The sequence below is a fragment of the Vombatus ursinus genome, unplaced genomic scaffold (assembly GCF_900497805.2).
Source record: "Vombatus ursinus unplaced genomic scaffold, bare-nosed wombat genome assembly UNPS02010284.1, whole genome shotgun sequence".
Classification (NCBI taxonomy): domain Eukaryota; kingdom Metazoa; phylum Chordata; class Mammalia; order Diprotodontia; family Vombatidae; genus Vombatus; species Vombatus ursinus.
In genome coordinates this window covers 16,256,474-16,275,952 of record NW_020950062.1, presented here as the reverse complement: position 1 = coordinate 16,275,952, position 19,479 = coordinate 16,256,474, and positions in this window count along the sequence as shown.

Below are 19,479 nucleotides of genomic sequence, written 5' to 3'. Positions count from 1 at the left end.
TTCATTTTCTAGTCACCTTGGAATGTCAACCAAAATAAATAACACTAAATGTTGGAAAAGCAAGATTCACATAAACCATGGATAAAATATGTGTAATACTACTAATACTTCCATACATCAAAGAATCTGTGATCTCATTGATGGGGTTACTCTCTCCACCAGTGCCAACTAACTCATGCTTTTTTATCCTGTGACACTCTTTTCCTTTTGCTTCCATAGATATTTCAAATGAGACTTACCATATAAACTGGAAAATTTTTCTCAAGCACTTTTAAAACATTTCCTTAGTACCAGTATAGCACTTCGGTTGGCCATCTGTTATCTTCACTCCAGTCAAATGAACAACCCATTTGCTTTTCTAATTATACATGTCTTTCATGATACCTCTTTTACAACTTCATCATCAGAAGATTAGTGGCTAAGTGATAAAATCATTGGCTATGGCAACCTATGAAAGCATCATTTTTTTTAGTGATTTAACCGTGGCATCCACGATTCATGGATTTAACTGAATTAGAAGTATCCTTAGGTTACTTACCAGATCACTTATATCTGACAGATGTCTCATAATATTTATTCCCCAGAAGAGAAAGCTGATGAGTCATTAACAAAGCATGATCTGCAGTTTTTTGTTTTTGTTTTTTTTATTTCTGCTCCCTACTGAATCACAATATTTATTTGTTAAAAGAGTCCAGAATCACCAATAACACACAGTTGTAGGAACAAAAAAAATGCTTAGGAGTAAGCTGAGAGAGGCTTAATCATTTGGAAAAGCAACTAGTTTTCTAGCCTAGAACTGTGTTGACTTTCAAAAATTTGCATTATAAAACACCTATTCATATGACCAACAGATCCAAATAAGCCTAGTTGTTTGATAGGTAATTAGTTATATATAAAAGGATATTGGTCATATTTTTTTTAAGTTTCATCATATAAATTAATAAAAATTTCTAAAAATAGAGCTTTGTTAAACCAGACTTTGGATTCAGATGGAGCTACTTGACTATGCCTTGAACCCAAATCACTCTGGTTCTCACAGATTGATCAATAACAAGTCCCAGTACAACCCTCTGTTGGTCATTGTTTGAGTTCTGATGGCTCAGAAGGAGTGTACGTAGTGATTGTTTCCATTCTGGCCAGAAACTCTAAGGTCTTACCCTCAAATCTCATTTTTTTTTAAACAGGTAAAGGAGGCCCTCTTTTGCTTTATGTCTTACCCAACATCAAACAATGAATGGATATTGCCTCAGACAAACTGAGACCTGGGAAAGATATATCAAGGAATATAAATTTCTTGAAATACAGCTCTGGAAACCAGGCATTGATAAAATCATTTGGATTCATGTGACTATGCCTTGAATCCAAATTACTCTGACTCTCACTGATTGGCCAATAATGGGCCCCAATCTAAGCCTCAATTGGTCATTGTTTGGGTTTTGTTGGCTCAGAGTGAGTGCAAATAGCAATTGTTTTTGTTCTGGCCAGAAACCCTGAGGGTCTTCCTTCCCAAATTGTTTTTGAGTAGGTAAAAGAGACCATTTTTTGCCTTATTTCTTACCTAGCCATAATAGCTGAATGAATGTTACCTCAGACAAACTGAGACCTAGGGAAGACCTTAGCCTAAAAAGACCAAGGTGTTGCACTGCATCCTGGGCCATCTCCAGTTCCCCCTGATCTATGTCTCTTGCTACTGGAACCAGATGGCTCTGGAGGAGAGAGAGAGGCTAGTGACTTTGCACAGCCCTGCCTCACTTAAATCTAATTCTTGCATGGTGGAGAAACATGCACATTGATAAATATAAATGTATTTAGGTCTGTTGCAATTTACGGTGCAAATGCAAGGGTACAGAAGGTTTGCCTCCAAAGAATTTGACCATTCAAGCCTTCTTCCAGGCAAAGTAGCAAGGTTTATCTGTGACAATATAAGCTGGCTAGATTCTAAGTGAATCTGTGATATTGTAACACCAATAGGATCAGGCAAGATTTCTAGTAAACCTGCCAATATGATGAGGATGGGACTGATACTTACATACAAAAAAACATTGTGAGAAGATTTGGATGGGATTAAGTAGTGTGTGGGAGGGGGGCAGGTCCAAACAGTGAAATGATCTAGATGGTATTAAGGAGTATCAAGTAAACTAATTAAGTAATCTGAGTTGGCTGGAGTGGGCAGAGGCACTACTGGTCTGGGCTACTGAAATGTATAGGAAAATTTAGGGTCCAGATTCCATCACCTCAATCAGGTTTATCAATAATTTCTTTTTTGGCAAGAGCAACCTATTTCACATTAAGTTCATCATACCAAATGTGTTACCAAAATATGCTTATGAGTTAAATATATGTATATCTGATCACTTTTAAGTTCATTATATTTTGATAAGGTACATAATATGAAAAATAAGATTGTAAAATTAAACTGAAGACAGACCTTGAAAGGCCATAAATTTCAGACTTAAGAAATTTTATGTTATTTTAAATAAAAGAGGGAGCCATTGAGATTTTTAGGAGTAAGGGAGTACTCTGATAAAACATTCACCTTATGAAAATATTTTAATTGGTATGTGAAAGATGGTTTTTAGAGGGTGAGCAGTTCAATTAAGAAGCTGTTAATATAATCCTGGTAAGTAGTGATGAGAGATTGATGATAGTTTAAGTAAAAATGAAGTATAGGATTAGTAGGGACAATGACGAAGGTAGTTTCAAACATGTTGAATTTGAAAGTGAATTTTAGGATATCCAAGTGGCACTTATTGATGTAAAATTGATGTTTATGGAATGAGAGAGAGAGAGAGGGAGGGAGGGAGGGAGAGATTTGAGTTATTTGATTAGCAGGGATGATTGAATATATTACAATGCATAAGATCACTGGTAAAATCTGAAACAAGAGGACAGGAAATAGGATAGAGATATGGAGAATAGCCACATTTAAACAGCATTATGAAGGAAACTCAAAATAATTGAGAGCCCAGTGGAATGAAGATGTCACTTGGAAATGCTTTATTAGATGGCTCAGGCTATGCATATAGTCTTTAACTGTATTCCTTGTTTAGTCCATCTTAATATTATTCTTTTCTTGAATGAGTACCTCTTCTGATTTCTTCCTAAACATATTCTAGTCAGTGTTAATTATTTTGATTTTCTATTTAAAATATCCATATGCAAAAGTTATGCATTATAGCCTAAGTATAGGCCACACTTTCAAGAAAAAATTAATTAAAGATCAACTAATTCACTAATGTCTTTAGTAGAGGAAAGATAACAAAGACATCCAATGGAGTTCTTTCAATTTGAAGGATTGTCTTCATTATCAGCATCGTCACCCTCACCGTCATCATTATCATCATCAGTAAATTCATATTCTCTTGCTCTTATCATTTCATTCAATAATAAAATCACAAATGAGAAATAAGGTAGAAAAATAGGTAGAACTTGAAAATAGGTGGGAGAGAAACGGTCCTAGGATAAGTCATTATCTTGCTATTCCCTTACTCTTAATATTCCATCAACTATTGTCTAGATGGCAAAAGGATTTCTTTTTGTAATTAATTAAAGTATGCAAGCTTTTCTGTAGGCTCACTGAAAACATCTTTGAAAAAGAAAACAGAAAGAATGGAAGGGATATTGTTATTGATAATGACTATTAAAAAAAATTCATATAAAACTTCAAAGATGGCCAAGCATTTTACAAGTATTATCCCATTTTATTCTCACAACACTTCTGAGCATTTTAGAGATGAAGAAGCCAAGGCAAGAAGAGGTTAAATGAGTTATCCAGGATCTTACAGTTAGCAAGCCACTAAAGCTGGATTTGAATTGAGGTCTTCTTGATTCCAAGTCCAGAAATCACTCCACTTCTCCATATACTTCATTATATCTCCATACAATTATGATTTCTTTTGCTTGGACTTTATTTTGAAAGATTTTAATTATATGTTAGCAGGTTATAAGTATTTGGGATGACAGCAACTCATTAAAACATTTTTCTCAAAATTTTATGGATTATTGTTGTTTTGGGGCATTTATGCATACCAGTTCTTGGAGAGAATGCTCTAGGATCTATATTTTATTGGTTGTTTTCCCAAGTATTTATAGTGTGGGAAGTGGGGAGGCAGAAAATCTATATTTGTAATACAGGAATTTATCACCTGTTACTTTGTGAAGGAGAGTGAGCATATGACTTGTAATTTTGAACATCTGATTGTGACTTTTTAAACATACAGCTTTAATCATCACTATCATCATCATCATCAATAGACATCTTTAAAAAAATCTTAATTCCTAATATGCTCTCTCTTTTTCAGTCTTTATGATTAAAAAGATGATCATGAAGTTGGTTGTTTTGCACCTACACTCGTTACAAAAGAAATGAGGCAGAAAAATTATAAGTAGAACTTGAAAATGTCTTTTAATACACCACCCTTCACTCTAATATTTAGTGAATTCAGTGAAGAAACAAGCACATTGAAAAATATATATACATATATATACATGTATATGTTTATGTATGTATATATACATATATATATATATATTAACAATAAGAAGTTAAAGAGGCCAAATTCTTGAAGACTATTCAATAGCTTCCCCTATTTGTTGTTCAGTTATTCAGTCATGTCCAGTTTTTTGTGACCCCGTAACACACCAATGTTGTCTAAGAGGTTTTCTTAGCAAAGATTTTTAGAGTGCTTTGACATTTCCTTCTCCAGCACATTTTTACAGATGAGGAAATTGAAGCAAACAGGGTTAAGTGGCTTGCCCTGGGTCACACAACTAGTTAGTGTCTGAGGCTACATTTGAACTCAGGTCTTACTGACTCTAGGTCCAGCAGTCTAAGAACTGTGCCACCTAACTGCCTCAAGAAAGTTGGAGTTCTCTGAAAATGAGAAGGAACAAATAAAATCACAAAAAGTAAAGTTGATTATGTCAGAAAACTTTTTTGCTTTGTTTGAACCCATGGCTGGGAAACCAGATCTATTGCTTAGAGACCAGAGACCCATATTGTATTGACCAGAAACTTTCCACATTCAAAGACTTAAGCAAAGAATGTAAGGAGTTTTCTCTCAATCTACACCTCAAGTTGGAAACTGACTCTGTGCTGGCCAATTAGCTGTTGTTTTCTTGTCCTTTTTTTTAAATTCTATATAATATGAAACTTACAAATTCTCAGGGGAATAGGCTACCCCTTTTTTTGGACTCTCCTCTATGCCAGATGACTTTAAACTTATTTCTAAATTATTTCAGTTTTGGGTTTTGGTCTCTACCACGTTAGAAGCAAGGCATCTGATGGTTGACCAAACAGGTAGGATTGACCTCAATGGAATCACTTTGCACTGTGAAAAATGGGTGATTAACCTGACGGTTTGTGTCTAACATCATCTTTTTTTTTCTTCCTTTGTTTGTACTCTGCATAATGTAGGGAAGGATATGACACCTTGACTTGGAAAATTATTCAAAATAGGGTTAGAACAAGCCCAGCCTCCCCTCATTGCCAAATGAATAATTATGTGGATTGATCAACCAAGGGAACTGGGGACAGATCTGTTCATTCAGCCAATTGTCCTCTAGCAGATCGTTCTGTCTCTGTCTCTGTCTCTATCTCTGTCACTCTTATTTCCCCCACCCCTGTATTTCCCTCATATCTTTACCCTCTTTTTCTCCTTTGCTACCCTCTCTATGAACTTTTCATCCAATTCTTTGTCTTGAATCATGTCTAGTGTTTATAGATTCTGCTACCTTGGAAGATTTCTAAGGAAAAAAAAAGTCAGCCACAAAAATTATGTGTTTTAAAAAAAAAAACTACAGAAATGGAATTTGGAATACTGGGGAAGATTAATGAAGTTTCATACTTGCAACAATTCTCTCAGCTTTCCTTGTCCAATGCTAAACTCTCTGTCCCATTAAACAGGAACACACTCCCATTTTAAACTTTCAGTGGTAAATCAGGTTTAAAGAAGAAAGAGAAAACCTCCAAGATACTTTCTCTCTGTCATTTCAGCCAGACAAAGGAAAATGTTTTCTTGTTTTGTAGAAATGTATGGCATTATAAACTAATAAAAGACTAAATTTATAACTAAAATATAGTATCTTTGCTGTAAATTTCCAAATTGTGGTTTGAAGATTTTTGTAAATGTTGTAAATATTTTAAGGAGAAAAGAATGTGATACTGCCACCATAAAACTGAAACTAGTTTGCTCTATAAATTGAGTTGCTGGCAGCTAACGGTCCTTGGGAAAACTGAGATTTTGAATGATCTCATTTGTGATTGTAAACCCAGATATGACTGGGTTTATCTGAAAACTAAAATATAATGTGGTCCCATTTAAAGTGAGATGTGTTTTCCTATTAGGGTAATTATGTTGTTTGAACCTCACTGTATAAATTCATCAGGATTTAATGGAAATATACTTGTTTTGGCATTAAGGTGATATGTTTAGAGACTACATGAATAAGAATTAAAAGTGTAAGTATTCTATACTGGTCTTTTGAATGTGATTAATATAGAATGCCAAATTGATAAATGGATGAAGTGATATACTATGCAAGATAATTGGGACATGAATTCAACCAAATAGATGTTATTTGACTGGCAAAAAAGTTTTGCAGCATGTTTTAAAAGTATCTAATATTGTTTATGTTCTTGTTTGGCTTCTATTTTTTCTTGTACTATGATTTTTGGGAAAAACATCATTGTATAAGAAATGCTGTGAATTTGAAAATTAATACCCAGAGGGTAATTTGGAAATTAATACTGAGAGGGTGATACAGTTATGTAATTAGAAAACTAGCTCCTCTTTTGATAGACTGTTACCTTTATGTTTAAAAAGTCATATTTTTAATTGAGTATAGTTTGCTTAAAATGAGTAATAATTAGAGTTTGAGAAGGTACCATAGACTTAGTAAATGTTTGAGAAGTTCTTTGTGGATTCGCCAGATTTTCAGTCCCCTGAATCTTTAGCCTTGGCAAGGTTATAAAATCATATTAACTTTGTGAGACAAGTTGCTAAAATAATGTTGTAAAGTTTTAAAATAACGGAGTGGTATACTGAGAAACTAGGATCTCTCACAGCTTAAATAGAGTCTTACAAATTTATTTTATAAAAATTGATTTTTATCTGATAGATTGTTTGGCTACTGCTTATCAAAATTTTGAAGGTGCACTTGGAATAGAACATATTGAAGTTACATCTTTAAGCCAACCAAGTATTGACAGACCCCTAATTTAAGATTTTATTTTGGCCTTAGGGATTAATATACACTATCTTCAGATGTGGATATCTATCAGCCTCAAGGCTTACAGTAGCTAGTATTTTTTTCTGGGTTTCAAATGAACTATCATGTATTCATTGTATATGTGTAATCATAGAGTGTGATTATTTTCTCAATTTCTAATGATTAAGGTATACTCAAGGATGGATTTGAACTAGAAAAGAACGTATAAGGTTTGTATGTATTTGTCATTAACTGTTATTGCAACAATATTAGAAAAAATAATCATATTAGCTATCTATAACAATGATTAGTGATTTGAGAAAAATATCTCTTGAAATATAATTTGATATTCTGGGTTTTGATTTCAGGTATGATTGAATTGTCATTGAGCCAATAATCAACAATTTTAGTGAAATACAAAGTGCTGCTCAAAGGGAGTAAGGTCTGAGAAATGCAACAGGTGGATTCTATGCTTGGGAAAGTTGAGAGGGTGACCTTGCAAATGTGATAATAGGAGCCCCTTAACTCCATTTCCCCACTGTGCTATTTCCTTCTGAACAAGAAATTTTTCCACCTGGTTAATTCTGAGACCTGTGAGTAATGTGGAATTTTGCTTTATGACTTATTGTTCCAAAATAAAGGTTAATTATGATTCTTACTGAGAATTAGAGTTAAGGATGCTTATGCCAGGTCAATCTGTGCTCTTGAAGTGACAGTCTTTATATTGTTATAATCATGTCACTACTTTTCCTCATAGGAAATTTCTACAATAAGGGAAGGTTGAACTGTAAAACTATATATATATATATATATATATACTTAACCCAAAATTTAAAATAAGGTACTTTAAACATCCTATAAAAGAAAAAGAAAAAAAAATCAGACCTCTCTGATACAAAGGAAAGACCAAAAAAAAATTATGTAGATATTCCAGATCACAGGGGTGCTGTGCCCTGAACTCCTGAGATGTAGAAGGGGTAACTGTACATCTGAAGAAACCCATGTGTCTGATCTGGAAACTACCTCCATGCTGGCCAATAAGCTGTTGTTTTCTTGTTCCTTTGTTTGAATTCTACATATTTTTTTTTAACATACAGATACCCCTGGGATGGGCCACCCCTTTTTTAGGCTCTCCTCTCTGCTAGATGACTTAATAAACTTCTTTCTAAATTATTTCAGTTCTGAGTTTTGTTCTCTGCCATCAATTGCATCTTAATAAACAAACGAACAACAACAACAACAAAATCAGTAGTTTAGTTTTCTATGTTCAGTAAAATTACTGAATTAGAGCAAAGTTAAAAATCAATGTCAAAATTAAATAAATTCTAAAGATAAAAATGTATAATGTACCATTAAAACTCCATTTTAATCTATTAAAATATTGTTAATGGCAAAGAAAAATTAGAAATGTGTAAAATGCAGCATTTCCTTTTTATCACTATTAAATAAAAACAGATTTGACATACATATAGCAGTTATAAAAAGGTGGTTAAAAGTTCCTGAGAAGTGTCTCAAAATTATACTAATATGGGAAAAATTTTGAATAACTTTATTAAATAACTTTACTAAAATTGTTATTTAATATATTCAACATTTAATTTATATTTATTGTCATTCAATTCATTTTAATACACTTTTCAAATAATGATTCATGTTTATGTACAGAATAACATAATTTTTATGATGTGTCCAACTTCAAAACAGGGTAAAAGTCTTTCATGAATATGAAAGTTGGGATGGCTAAATTGGCCTTCAACATCAATGAATCAAATCAATTCATTTTAAAGGTTGAAAATGTTTTTCATAGGAAATTTCTAGTAACCTCCAGAAGTTAATGAAATGAAAACTGAGTTACTTAAAAAACATCAAGTCAAACAAATTGAATTTAATTTCAGCTTTAGAACTTGATTTTAAAGTTTTGTTATTTAAAGGGATTACATTTTCCCATTCTAGTTAAAACTTGAGAAATACATAAATGTCATTGGAAGGGTGACTAAAAGAAACAATTTAAATGAAAGAATAGAAGTTTATGAAGTGTTTTTGATCAGTCTTAGTGATTCATCTGACAAAAGCCATGGGAAATATTCCTTGGATATTAAAAATACAATTATAATTTGTCATACATGTTTCCCTATTAATGTTACTTTGGATATATTAAGCTAAAACTTTATGTGAAATTGGTTTTGGTTTTTTTTAATAACTCTCGGACTACTTCAGAAGGCCCAAGTCCATCATTTAGAGTTTGATTGGTATATATAATTTTGTGTTCAGGTTCTCCTGACTCCTCTTAGGGCCAAGATTTCCTACAAACATCTCAAACTTATCACGTCCAAAGTAGAACTCATCATATTTTCCTCCAAATTTATCCTCTCTAAATTTCCTATTTCTATTGATGTTACTACTGTCCTTTTAATCACTCAGGTCTGTCTGCAGTTTGGTGTTAATCCTTACTTTCCTCTCTCTCTCAGTCAGTTTCCAAAATTTGTCAATCTCACCTCCACATTTTCCATATCTGTTCCATTCTCTCCTTTCACACACTTTCTATCACTATTAAGACTCTCATTAGGGGCAGCTAGGTGGCGCAATGGATAGAGCACCAGCCCTGAAGTCAGGAGGACCTGAGTTCAAATCTGGCCTCAGACCAAACACTTGACACTTACTAGCTGCGTGACCCTGGGCAAGTCACTTAACCCCAACTGCCTTAAAAAAATAAATAAATAAAAATTAAAATTAAAAAAAAGAATCTCATTAGATCTTTACGAGTCTATTGTAATAGCCTCCAAATTGTGTCCCCTCCAATCCATCATCCATCAAATTGATATTCCTAAGGAGATTGAACCACATCTCACCCATTCCACCTGCACCCCCAGTTGACCCCAGGATAAAATACAAACTCTTGTTTGAAGTCTTTAACAACCTAGCTCCTGTCTGTCTTGTCAATCTTAGCTCACGTTACTTCTTCTAATTTACTTCATATTTCAGTCAAACTGGACTACTATGTGACATTATTATTGCCACCTTCAAGTTTTTGTACAAGTGATCTCTGATGTTCAGGTAGGTCATTTTGAAGTCTTTCATATTCAGGAGACGTTTCCTCCTCACCTATGTCTCATAGACTCCTCAACTTCCTTTAAAGCATAGAGGTGGTGGGATTTCCTAGGTATGACCTTTTCTGTTTGCCCAAGTTATTAGTACTCCCTTCCTCTTGAAATTTTGTTGCATTAAATTGCATTTATTTTACATTTTTTTTCCATGTCATATGCCTCCAGTGAAATGTCTGCTTCCTGAGGAAATGGATCATTCCATGACTTTGTAATCCTCACAGTAAGCAAAGGGCTTTGCATTTGCTTTGTTGTTGTTTGGTCCCTTCAGTTGAGTCTGACTCTTCATGATGGTATTTGGGGTTTTCCTGGCAAAGATAATGGAGTGGTTTGCCATTTCCTTCTCCAGTCCATTTTACAGATGAGGAAACTGAGGCAAAAAGGGTTAAGTTATTTGCTCAGGGTTACACAACTAGTAAGTGACTAAGGTCAGACTTAAACTCATGTCCTTTTTACTCCAGGGCTAAGCTCTATCCACAGTGCCACCTAGCTACCCTAAATATACTTAATATATATTTACTGAATTTCTTTCCTTCCTTCTTTCTTTCTTTCTTTCCTTCCTTCCTTCTTTCTTTCTTTCTTTCTTTCTTTCTTTCTTTCTTTCTTTCTTTCTTTCTTTCTGAGGCAGTTGGGGTTAAGTAACTTGTCCAGGGTCACACAGCTTGTAAGTGTCAAGTGTCTGGTCTGAGACTGCATTTGAACTCAGGTCCTCCTGACTGCAGGGCCGGTGCTCTATCCACTGCGCCACCTAGCTGCCCCCGAATTTATTTCTAAAAAGGTTACATCTCTTATGTCCAAGTTTTTCCCAGCATTTATCAAAGTTTAGATTGTCTATTTAAGCTTTCACATTCTTAAATAAGTATTTCACTTCAATTTGAAGTAAACAAGGACTGACCTGGATATATAGCACACTTGTAAAATGAACTCTCATAGAAAGGCCAAGACATAAAGAGGTATGTACTTTAATACAGTTGTACAAAATTACTGTATGAATTTAATTGATCTATAACATTAACCACACCAGAATCATATTTATATATGGGCTTTAATATAATATAAATATATATATATATAACATATGCATAATATAATATATGTAATATAAATATAAAATAATATAATATAAACCTTTAAGGTTTATATAACACTCCTCTTAAAACAATTTTACTACATAATTACTACAAGTAGTATTATTTCTATTTTACAGAGGAAGAAATTGAGGCTCTAAACAGTTTCACATATCCTCTAGTATATCAGAACTAGCAAATGGCCAAAACAAAATTAAAAGCGAGGTGTCCTGATTCTAATTCTATCCCTCTTCCTCTTATGCAGCGTTCCCCAATCTATTTTATATTACTTGCATTTTTTTAATCATTAATTTTCCTCACCATTGTTTTTAGAATTTTCTACTTTAACTATAGTTCACTCATATAATTACAATGCACATTTGCATTGCCTTCACAAAGATGAAGGGATACAGTGCGGTCACTAGGCAAGTGAATATGGTATTATACACTGCCTAAAATTACAATGTCAGCAGTGTGTTGGGTACTGATAAAAAGAGTAGCAGCAGCTTCCCTGATAAATCTGGCTTCTGTTGTATTTTACATGTAGCAATTTAGCCTTAATTTCTTCTTGATATCATTAATTGATGTGAAAACCTAATTACTTCACCTTATAGTTATTAAACTACAAATTATGAATGGGCTAAATTACCTGTTAATTCTGATTAATTTCTCCTTAGGAAGAGACTAATCACAATGGTGTGTGAGAAAGAGGGGAGTATCCCTGATATGATGCCCCAGGAAAAATTGTGAGGATATATTTGTTCTTTGCTGCATCACTTCCCTCTCCACACCTTTCCTTCTCATGTCTGGGTGTTCTTTTTCCAATTTATTGCTCTGTTGTTTACTGATCTCTTACTACTCTCTAGATGCTGGTCACCTGACTCAGCATTCCAGCAGATCTTGTCCTTCTGATGCAACAATCCCCAAGCTACAAAATCCCCCTTCCTTTTGTTTGACCTTTGAAACACAACATTCCTTTAAATGCAGAAGTTGTTAACCTACAGTCTATGAACTTGATTACAAATAATAATAACTAATAATACATTTCAATAATTGGCTGCCTTTGCATGTCTATATATTTTATTTTATTCACTGAAAAACATGAAAAAGGACCACAGGGGTCACCAAACTGGCAAATGTATCCATCAAACTCATCTGCTATTAAGAGCCACTGATTTAGGAAATTTATGGCAACTAACTAGCATTTGTTGTTGTTTTTTTTTGTTCATTTTGAGAGGAGGTAAATATAGGTAACTGCCATGAAGAAACTCCCTGTATCAATACATATATGCAGCCATTCTGTAATTTATACTCTTAGAAATTTGTCTAAGATACTGAGAAGTTGTATTACCTTAGCCAGGATCACACAGCCACTATGTGTTAGAGGTGTGACTTGAAACCAGGCATTTAGCAACTAACAAGTTATTCTGAAGAAAGAATCTAATTAAATTAATTAATGCTAAAGTCATTCCATCAGTGAATAAGCAATCATGAAGCAATTATTCTTGGTTAGGTACTCTTGTAAGATGAATAGAACTGATAACCCAACTTGTTACAACCCACCAATTCCAGTAAGTTTATATCTATCTTTCTGTATATCTATCCATGTATGAATATTATGAATGAATGCATCTGTCTATCTCTTTGTCATCTATATCATCTATATCTATTCATCCAACCTAAAGGAATAAATCTCTAACCTCAAGACATCCCTAACTACACAATTGGCAAAAGACTCTTTTTGCCACCTCTGTTTTCCTTGAATTATATCATGCTGGCAAATAGCTATTCTATACGTGACTGATTCTGATAGTAGGGATGTCCCAAGTAGGAAATACAGACAGCACAACTCAACAAACATTAACTAAATGCCTATAATGATCACCCAACTTCACAAACTTGAAATTATATTTGATTTCTTCACTCTTTCTCAGACTCTCATATATAATCCTTTCCCAAATTTTGTCAAATTCACTTCCTTCATAACTTTTACATCCATCCTCTTCTTTCTTCTCAGAGCAAAACATTCTACTCTAAAACCTCTCCATTTCTTGGCTTCTTTACCCCACACCAATCACTTCCCTCTTCAATTTGTCCTCTATTGTGCTACCAAATTGATATTTACAGCAGATGTATGACCATGTAACTAACTTGCATGAAGATAATGAAGATACTTTTTCATTGTTAAAACCCTTCATAATGTGGATCTGGTCTACCTTTCCAGACCAATTATTCATTACTTCCCCATTTATTCGAAAGGGATAAGGACTTGACTTGTGATTTTACTGATATAGGAAATGTTTGCTGAGGCAATACCACATACCCTTGTAGGCTGTCTTTTTTACTGCAAATTATATTCTTAGAGAGTTGTCTAAAATACTGAGAGATTATCTGACTAACCCAAGGGTGGGAGACCCTGTATATTACAGCAGCAGATTTAGAGTCCAAGTTTCAAGGTTATGAGGCTTGTCTATATCCACTATTCCATGCTGCCATATATTTTAAGCTACACATTTTTTCCCCTCCAAGCAATCTTTGAACAAGGTTTTCTGGAAAATCTTCATAAAGGCTCCACTCAACTTGACAAAGTTCTTGTTCTGACTATTTAAACATTTCATGTGCACCATCACATTATTAACTAATGACTAAGTCACATCATATTCTGGTCACAAATGTTTTTGAAGAGTTTTATTGAACTTACTAGATGTAAATGTCCATGACAATATGCTTCAATTTTCTTAAATTATCAAGCATGATTCTTTGGGTCTCCAAAATTTTGATTCTTCTGAGGTTATGATATTCTGTTTAGAAACAAATTAAAAATCATAGGTCTCCCTCAAAATACATAACAAGTTAAAAAACAAACAAACATTCAGATAGTATAATGAAAGAAACATTAAAAGAAAACTGTCCATAACTTTTAAATACAGAAAACAGAACAACAAAGTAAAGAATCAACAAATCGGTTCCAGAAAAAGAAAAAAACATGCCTCAAATTCCAATACATATAATGGCTTCATTGTTTTCTTTTAAAACTCAATTCATATATATATATATATATATATATATACATATTTAATTTTCAACTCCAAATTTTCCCACCTATAGCTCCACTATATTGAGAAAGCAAGAAAAACAAACTTGTATAGTTAAGCAAAACATATCCCTTCATTAACCAAAAAAAAAAAAAGGACTTGACACTTACTAGTTGTGTGACCCTGGGAAGGTCACTTAACCCCAATTGCCTCATCAAAAAGGAAAAAAAAATTAAAAAGGCTCAATCTACACTTCATCACTTTTGTAGCCAGAGGTAAGTAACATTTCGTCATAAGTCCTCTGGAATTATGGTTGGTCATGGTGTTATTCAGACTTCTAAGTCTTTCTAATCTGTTTCCCTTTACAGTATTGGTGTTACTACGTAAGTTCTGCTTCATCTGATTCTATTCACTTTACTGCATATCAATTCATACAAGGCTTTGCAGGTCTCTGAAACTGTCCCCTTCACCATTTCTTAAAATTTTAAAAAGTATTTCATCATGTTTATATAATATAATTTCTTCAAGCGTTATACAATCAAAGGACACACACTCAGGTTCCAATTCCTTGCCACTACAAAACAAAAAAAAAAAGCTGCTATAGATATATTTTGGACTTGTTGGTCCTTTTCTTCTTCATTTGTTCTCTTTTTGGTTTAGTTCTAAACTGATTTCTATAAAAGTCAGGCAAGTTTACAACTCTACAAACAGTACATTACTGTATTCATTTCCCCCCATCACTCCATAGACCGAACTGCATTTGTCACTTGCTTTTTAGAAAGAAAAAAAAAACTTTAAAAATATGATGTGTTTGAGGCAATATTTCAGAATTGTTTTAAGTGGTGTTTCTCTATTAGTGATTTAGAACATTTTTATATGGCTATTTATAGTTTAGATTCCTTTCTCTGAAAGCTGCATATTCATAAACTTTGACCATACATCAATTAGGAAATGTCTCTTACTCATAAATTTGAATCAGTTTTTTATATATCTTAGAAATTAGAACTTTATCAGAGAAGCTTGCTTTAGGTTTTCTCAAATTTCTTGCTTTCCTTCTATTTCAGCTGCATTGTTTTTTTCTCATACAAAAAAAAATGTTTTTATGTAAGCAAAATTATAAGACAGCTAAGTGGAACAATGGATAGAGAGCCAAGTCTGGAGTTAGAAGACCTAAGTCCAAATCTGACCTCAGACACTATTTGTGTGACCTTGGGAAAGTAAACTAACCCCATTTGCTTCAGTTTCCTCATCTGTAAAATGAGCTGGAAAAGGAAATGACAAATCACTGCAGTATCTTTTCCCCCCTCCGAAAAAAAGAGCCACAGTCAGACAAGACTGAAAACAACTCAACAACAATTAAAATGGTTCATTTTACCTCTATTAAATCTGAATTTATTGTTTCATCATGAACTCTTTTCCTGTCCATATATTTCATAGGTAATTTATCCCATGCTCCTCTAATTTCTTTATAACAACACCCTTTATGTCTAAACCCCATTCTGATCTGGAGCTTATCTTGCTTTACTCCTTGAGATGTTGGTCTATACCTACTTTCTTCCAAGCTGTTCTCCAGTTTTCCCAAGTTTATTGTCAAATAATGAGTTCCTAACTCAATATCTATGATCTTTGAGTTTATCCAACAACTAGTGTGCTCATTTGCTTCTGTATATTGTGTACCTAATCTGTTCAATTGATCAACCTATATTTTTTGTAGAAAAGAAGTAAAAACAAAGTAGATTCATATTTATTAGAGAATGATTAAACAAACTGTAATACAAGAATGAAATGGAATATTACTCTGATGTAGGAAATGAAAAAAATGATGAAGAGAAGTATCAGAAGACTTTTATGAATTGATGCAGTGAAGGAAAGTGAACAAACTAGCATACATGACTACAACAATGTGAATGGAAAGAACAACAGCCACAAACTTTGTAAAATAAATTTTCTAGAATTCCAAAGAAAAAATATGGCCACAAATAAGAAATATGAGACTTCACTTTTTCAGAGGTCTAAACACGGATAACATGGATAATTTCATGTATCTTCAAATATTGTAATATCTTGTTTGCTTTTAATGTTTTTTCTCCTATTGTTTTCATTAAAACATATTCTTTGTTATAAAAGACAGTTTTCTATGATGAAGAATTGGGAGAAATTTAAAACTTTAAATATACAGATAAAAATATGTTATTTGGTATATTCAAAATATTTGTTTTTTAGGTAATTTCTATCTCTGCAGGAAAAAAAATGCTTCCTTTTGTAATTATTTGGTGGATCATTGTATCCCATGTATAATTATGTTTTGCCCAGATCAAATATGGTAAAAGTATAAATAAATAAATATATACACACACATATATGTATATATATACATATATATATATATACTATATACAATATGGGTCACTATAATATAGTTCTTTTTACTGTGCTTCTGACAAGTTTTGCTCAAAAGCTGTGTTCAATTTTATATATATTCTATTCAACAGCATAGTCAAAAGAGTCATCATTCATGTTTGGGAAGGTAAGATTAGGGTTATATTCATGAGTAGTATGTATAAGAGGTAAACTTTTGTATAAGGGCACTGATGTTCAAGATCTATGAGAATTATATATTTTTCAAACTAATCAAGGGAACATTTATACATAGGAATGGATTGATAGTTCATTGAAGAATAAAAATACATTTAGAAAACTAAGGTCAGTTATTATTTTTAATTAATATATGTAACAACAATTTTAAAAAGAAATAAACACATCTTGTAATTATCTCCATAAATCTGGAAACTTTGTTGTTTTTCTCTGGTTGTGATTTTTTTTTGTTTGAGAGTAAGGGAAACTTGGTATTCAGTTTACAGTTAAATGATTTGGAGAAGGGAAAGAGAAGGACTCAATAAACACTTACTGAGGCATCATTATTGACCTGCAAGAAATTAAGCAATATGAAACTTATGAACAACAAGAACAAAGCATAAAATATTTGCTGAATTCAAGCTAATCTCAACAGTCAAGTCAGAAAGCATTTATTAAGCATATCGTATGTGTTACACACTGTGCTAAGTGCTGGAGCTCCAACTGCTAAGAGAAAATCAGTACCTTTCCACAATGAGCTTACATTTTAATGGGAGAAGGCAGCAGATAAAAGAGAGTTGAAAAGTAGGAGGTGTGGAGTGGGAAGCATATTCTTGGCATCATGATGGAGTTCAGAGAATCAGAAGGTGAGTCAGAAAGGAATGAAAGATGGCTAACCTGGAGCCTACCACCAAATAAAGGGTTCAGGAATAACTCACCAATGGGAAAAAGGTGCTAAATGGGAAGAAAGATGTTCAAAGATGAACATTTCAGTTGGGAAGATAAGACATAGATATTAGAGGCAATGGATATTTTTTTAAAAAATCAAGGAGTAGATGGCAATGGAGTATACTTCAGGTGGTTCAGAAAAGAATATAAATTCTTCCTTGATTGAAAAGAATCAGGAAAGTTTAAATTTCTTCATTGCCTCCTTCTAGATTTAAAACCATAAAGTTAAGTTTTGAGGTTAAATTTTATTTTTTTCTCATTGTTATTTGTAAAGTTAACTTTTAAAAAAATAGATAAATTTCAAAATATTTGATTTTTCTTAAGTGCCAAATTGAACCCTTTAAGTGAGTTTTTTTGCAGGTATCAAAGAAAAACATTATGAATTAGCTGTAATTTTTACAGAGATAAAGTGATTTCAAAATGAGAATACACCAAAGAAGTTTGTCCCCAAGATAAAAATCAGTGAAGAAAAACTTTTTTTTTTAATTTCCTTAACTCATTCTGTAAGTCTCAGGTGAGAACAGAGGTATATACAAATTCTAACCAGCACATCAAATTGGTATTGTGTGTGTGTGTGTGTGTGTGTGTGTGTGTGTGTGTGTGTTTCAGCTGTGCCCTTTGGCCCACTCTTTTTTTTAAATTAATTTATTTTGATTTATCAACAATCACTTCCATATTTTGAGTTTAAAATTTTTCCCCCTTACTCCCCACATCCTCCCCAAGATGGAGCACAATCTGATATGGGCTATACATATACATTCCTATTGAACATATTTTCACATTAGTGATGCTGTAAGTAAGAATTAGAACCAATGGAAGGAACCACCAGAGAGAGGAAACAAAACTCAACAGAAGAGAAAAAAAATAGCAAATAGTATGCTTTGATCTGCATTCAAATTCTGTAGTTCTTTCTTTGGATGTGGATAGCATTTTCCATCATGAGGCCTTTGGAGATGTCTTAGATTGTTGTACTGCTGGGAAGCGCTAAGTTTATCAATATTAGTCATCGCACAATGTGGCTGCTATTGTGTACAATTTTCTCTTGGTTCTGCTCACTTCACTCAGCACCAGACCATACAAGTCTTTGCAGGTTTTTCTGAAGTCAGCCTGTTCATTGTTTCTTACAGCACAATAGTATTCCATTACATTCATATACCACAACATGTTCAGCCATTCCCCAATTGATGGGCATTCTCTCAATTTTCAATTCTTTGCCAAAATTAGTATTTCTTTAGTTCATACTGGAAGAATAAAGAGGAAATTTTTTATTTTCAGTGTTTGCAAAACATAGATTGTATGTACTTTTAATTAAATCTGTCTACATAACATCAAATTTTTTTATTTCCAAATATATTATATCCTATGCTACATAAATCACAACATAATACCTCACTGACACGTTTCTCTGAAATAGAAATTAGAAATATTGTATTTAGAAAGAAAAGAAAGACAATGAGAATGTAGATAAATCCAATATATATTGTAAACATTATAGACTATTAACATGTATAATATGTATTCGAGTTTTAAAAGGAACCTAAAGATTACCTAATGAAAGAAGACTATCCCTTAACAAGATACTGAGATATAATGGTGGTGGTGGTGGTGGTGGTGGTGGTGGAGTTGGACTTAGTATTAGAAAATCTAGATTCTCAATGAATTCTACTAATTACGTGCCCTTTAGCAAACCATTTACTCTCTCTCATATTTAGGTTTTAATTTTTAAAATGAGAAAAGTGGGTTAGATTTTCTCTAACCCTTCCT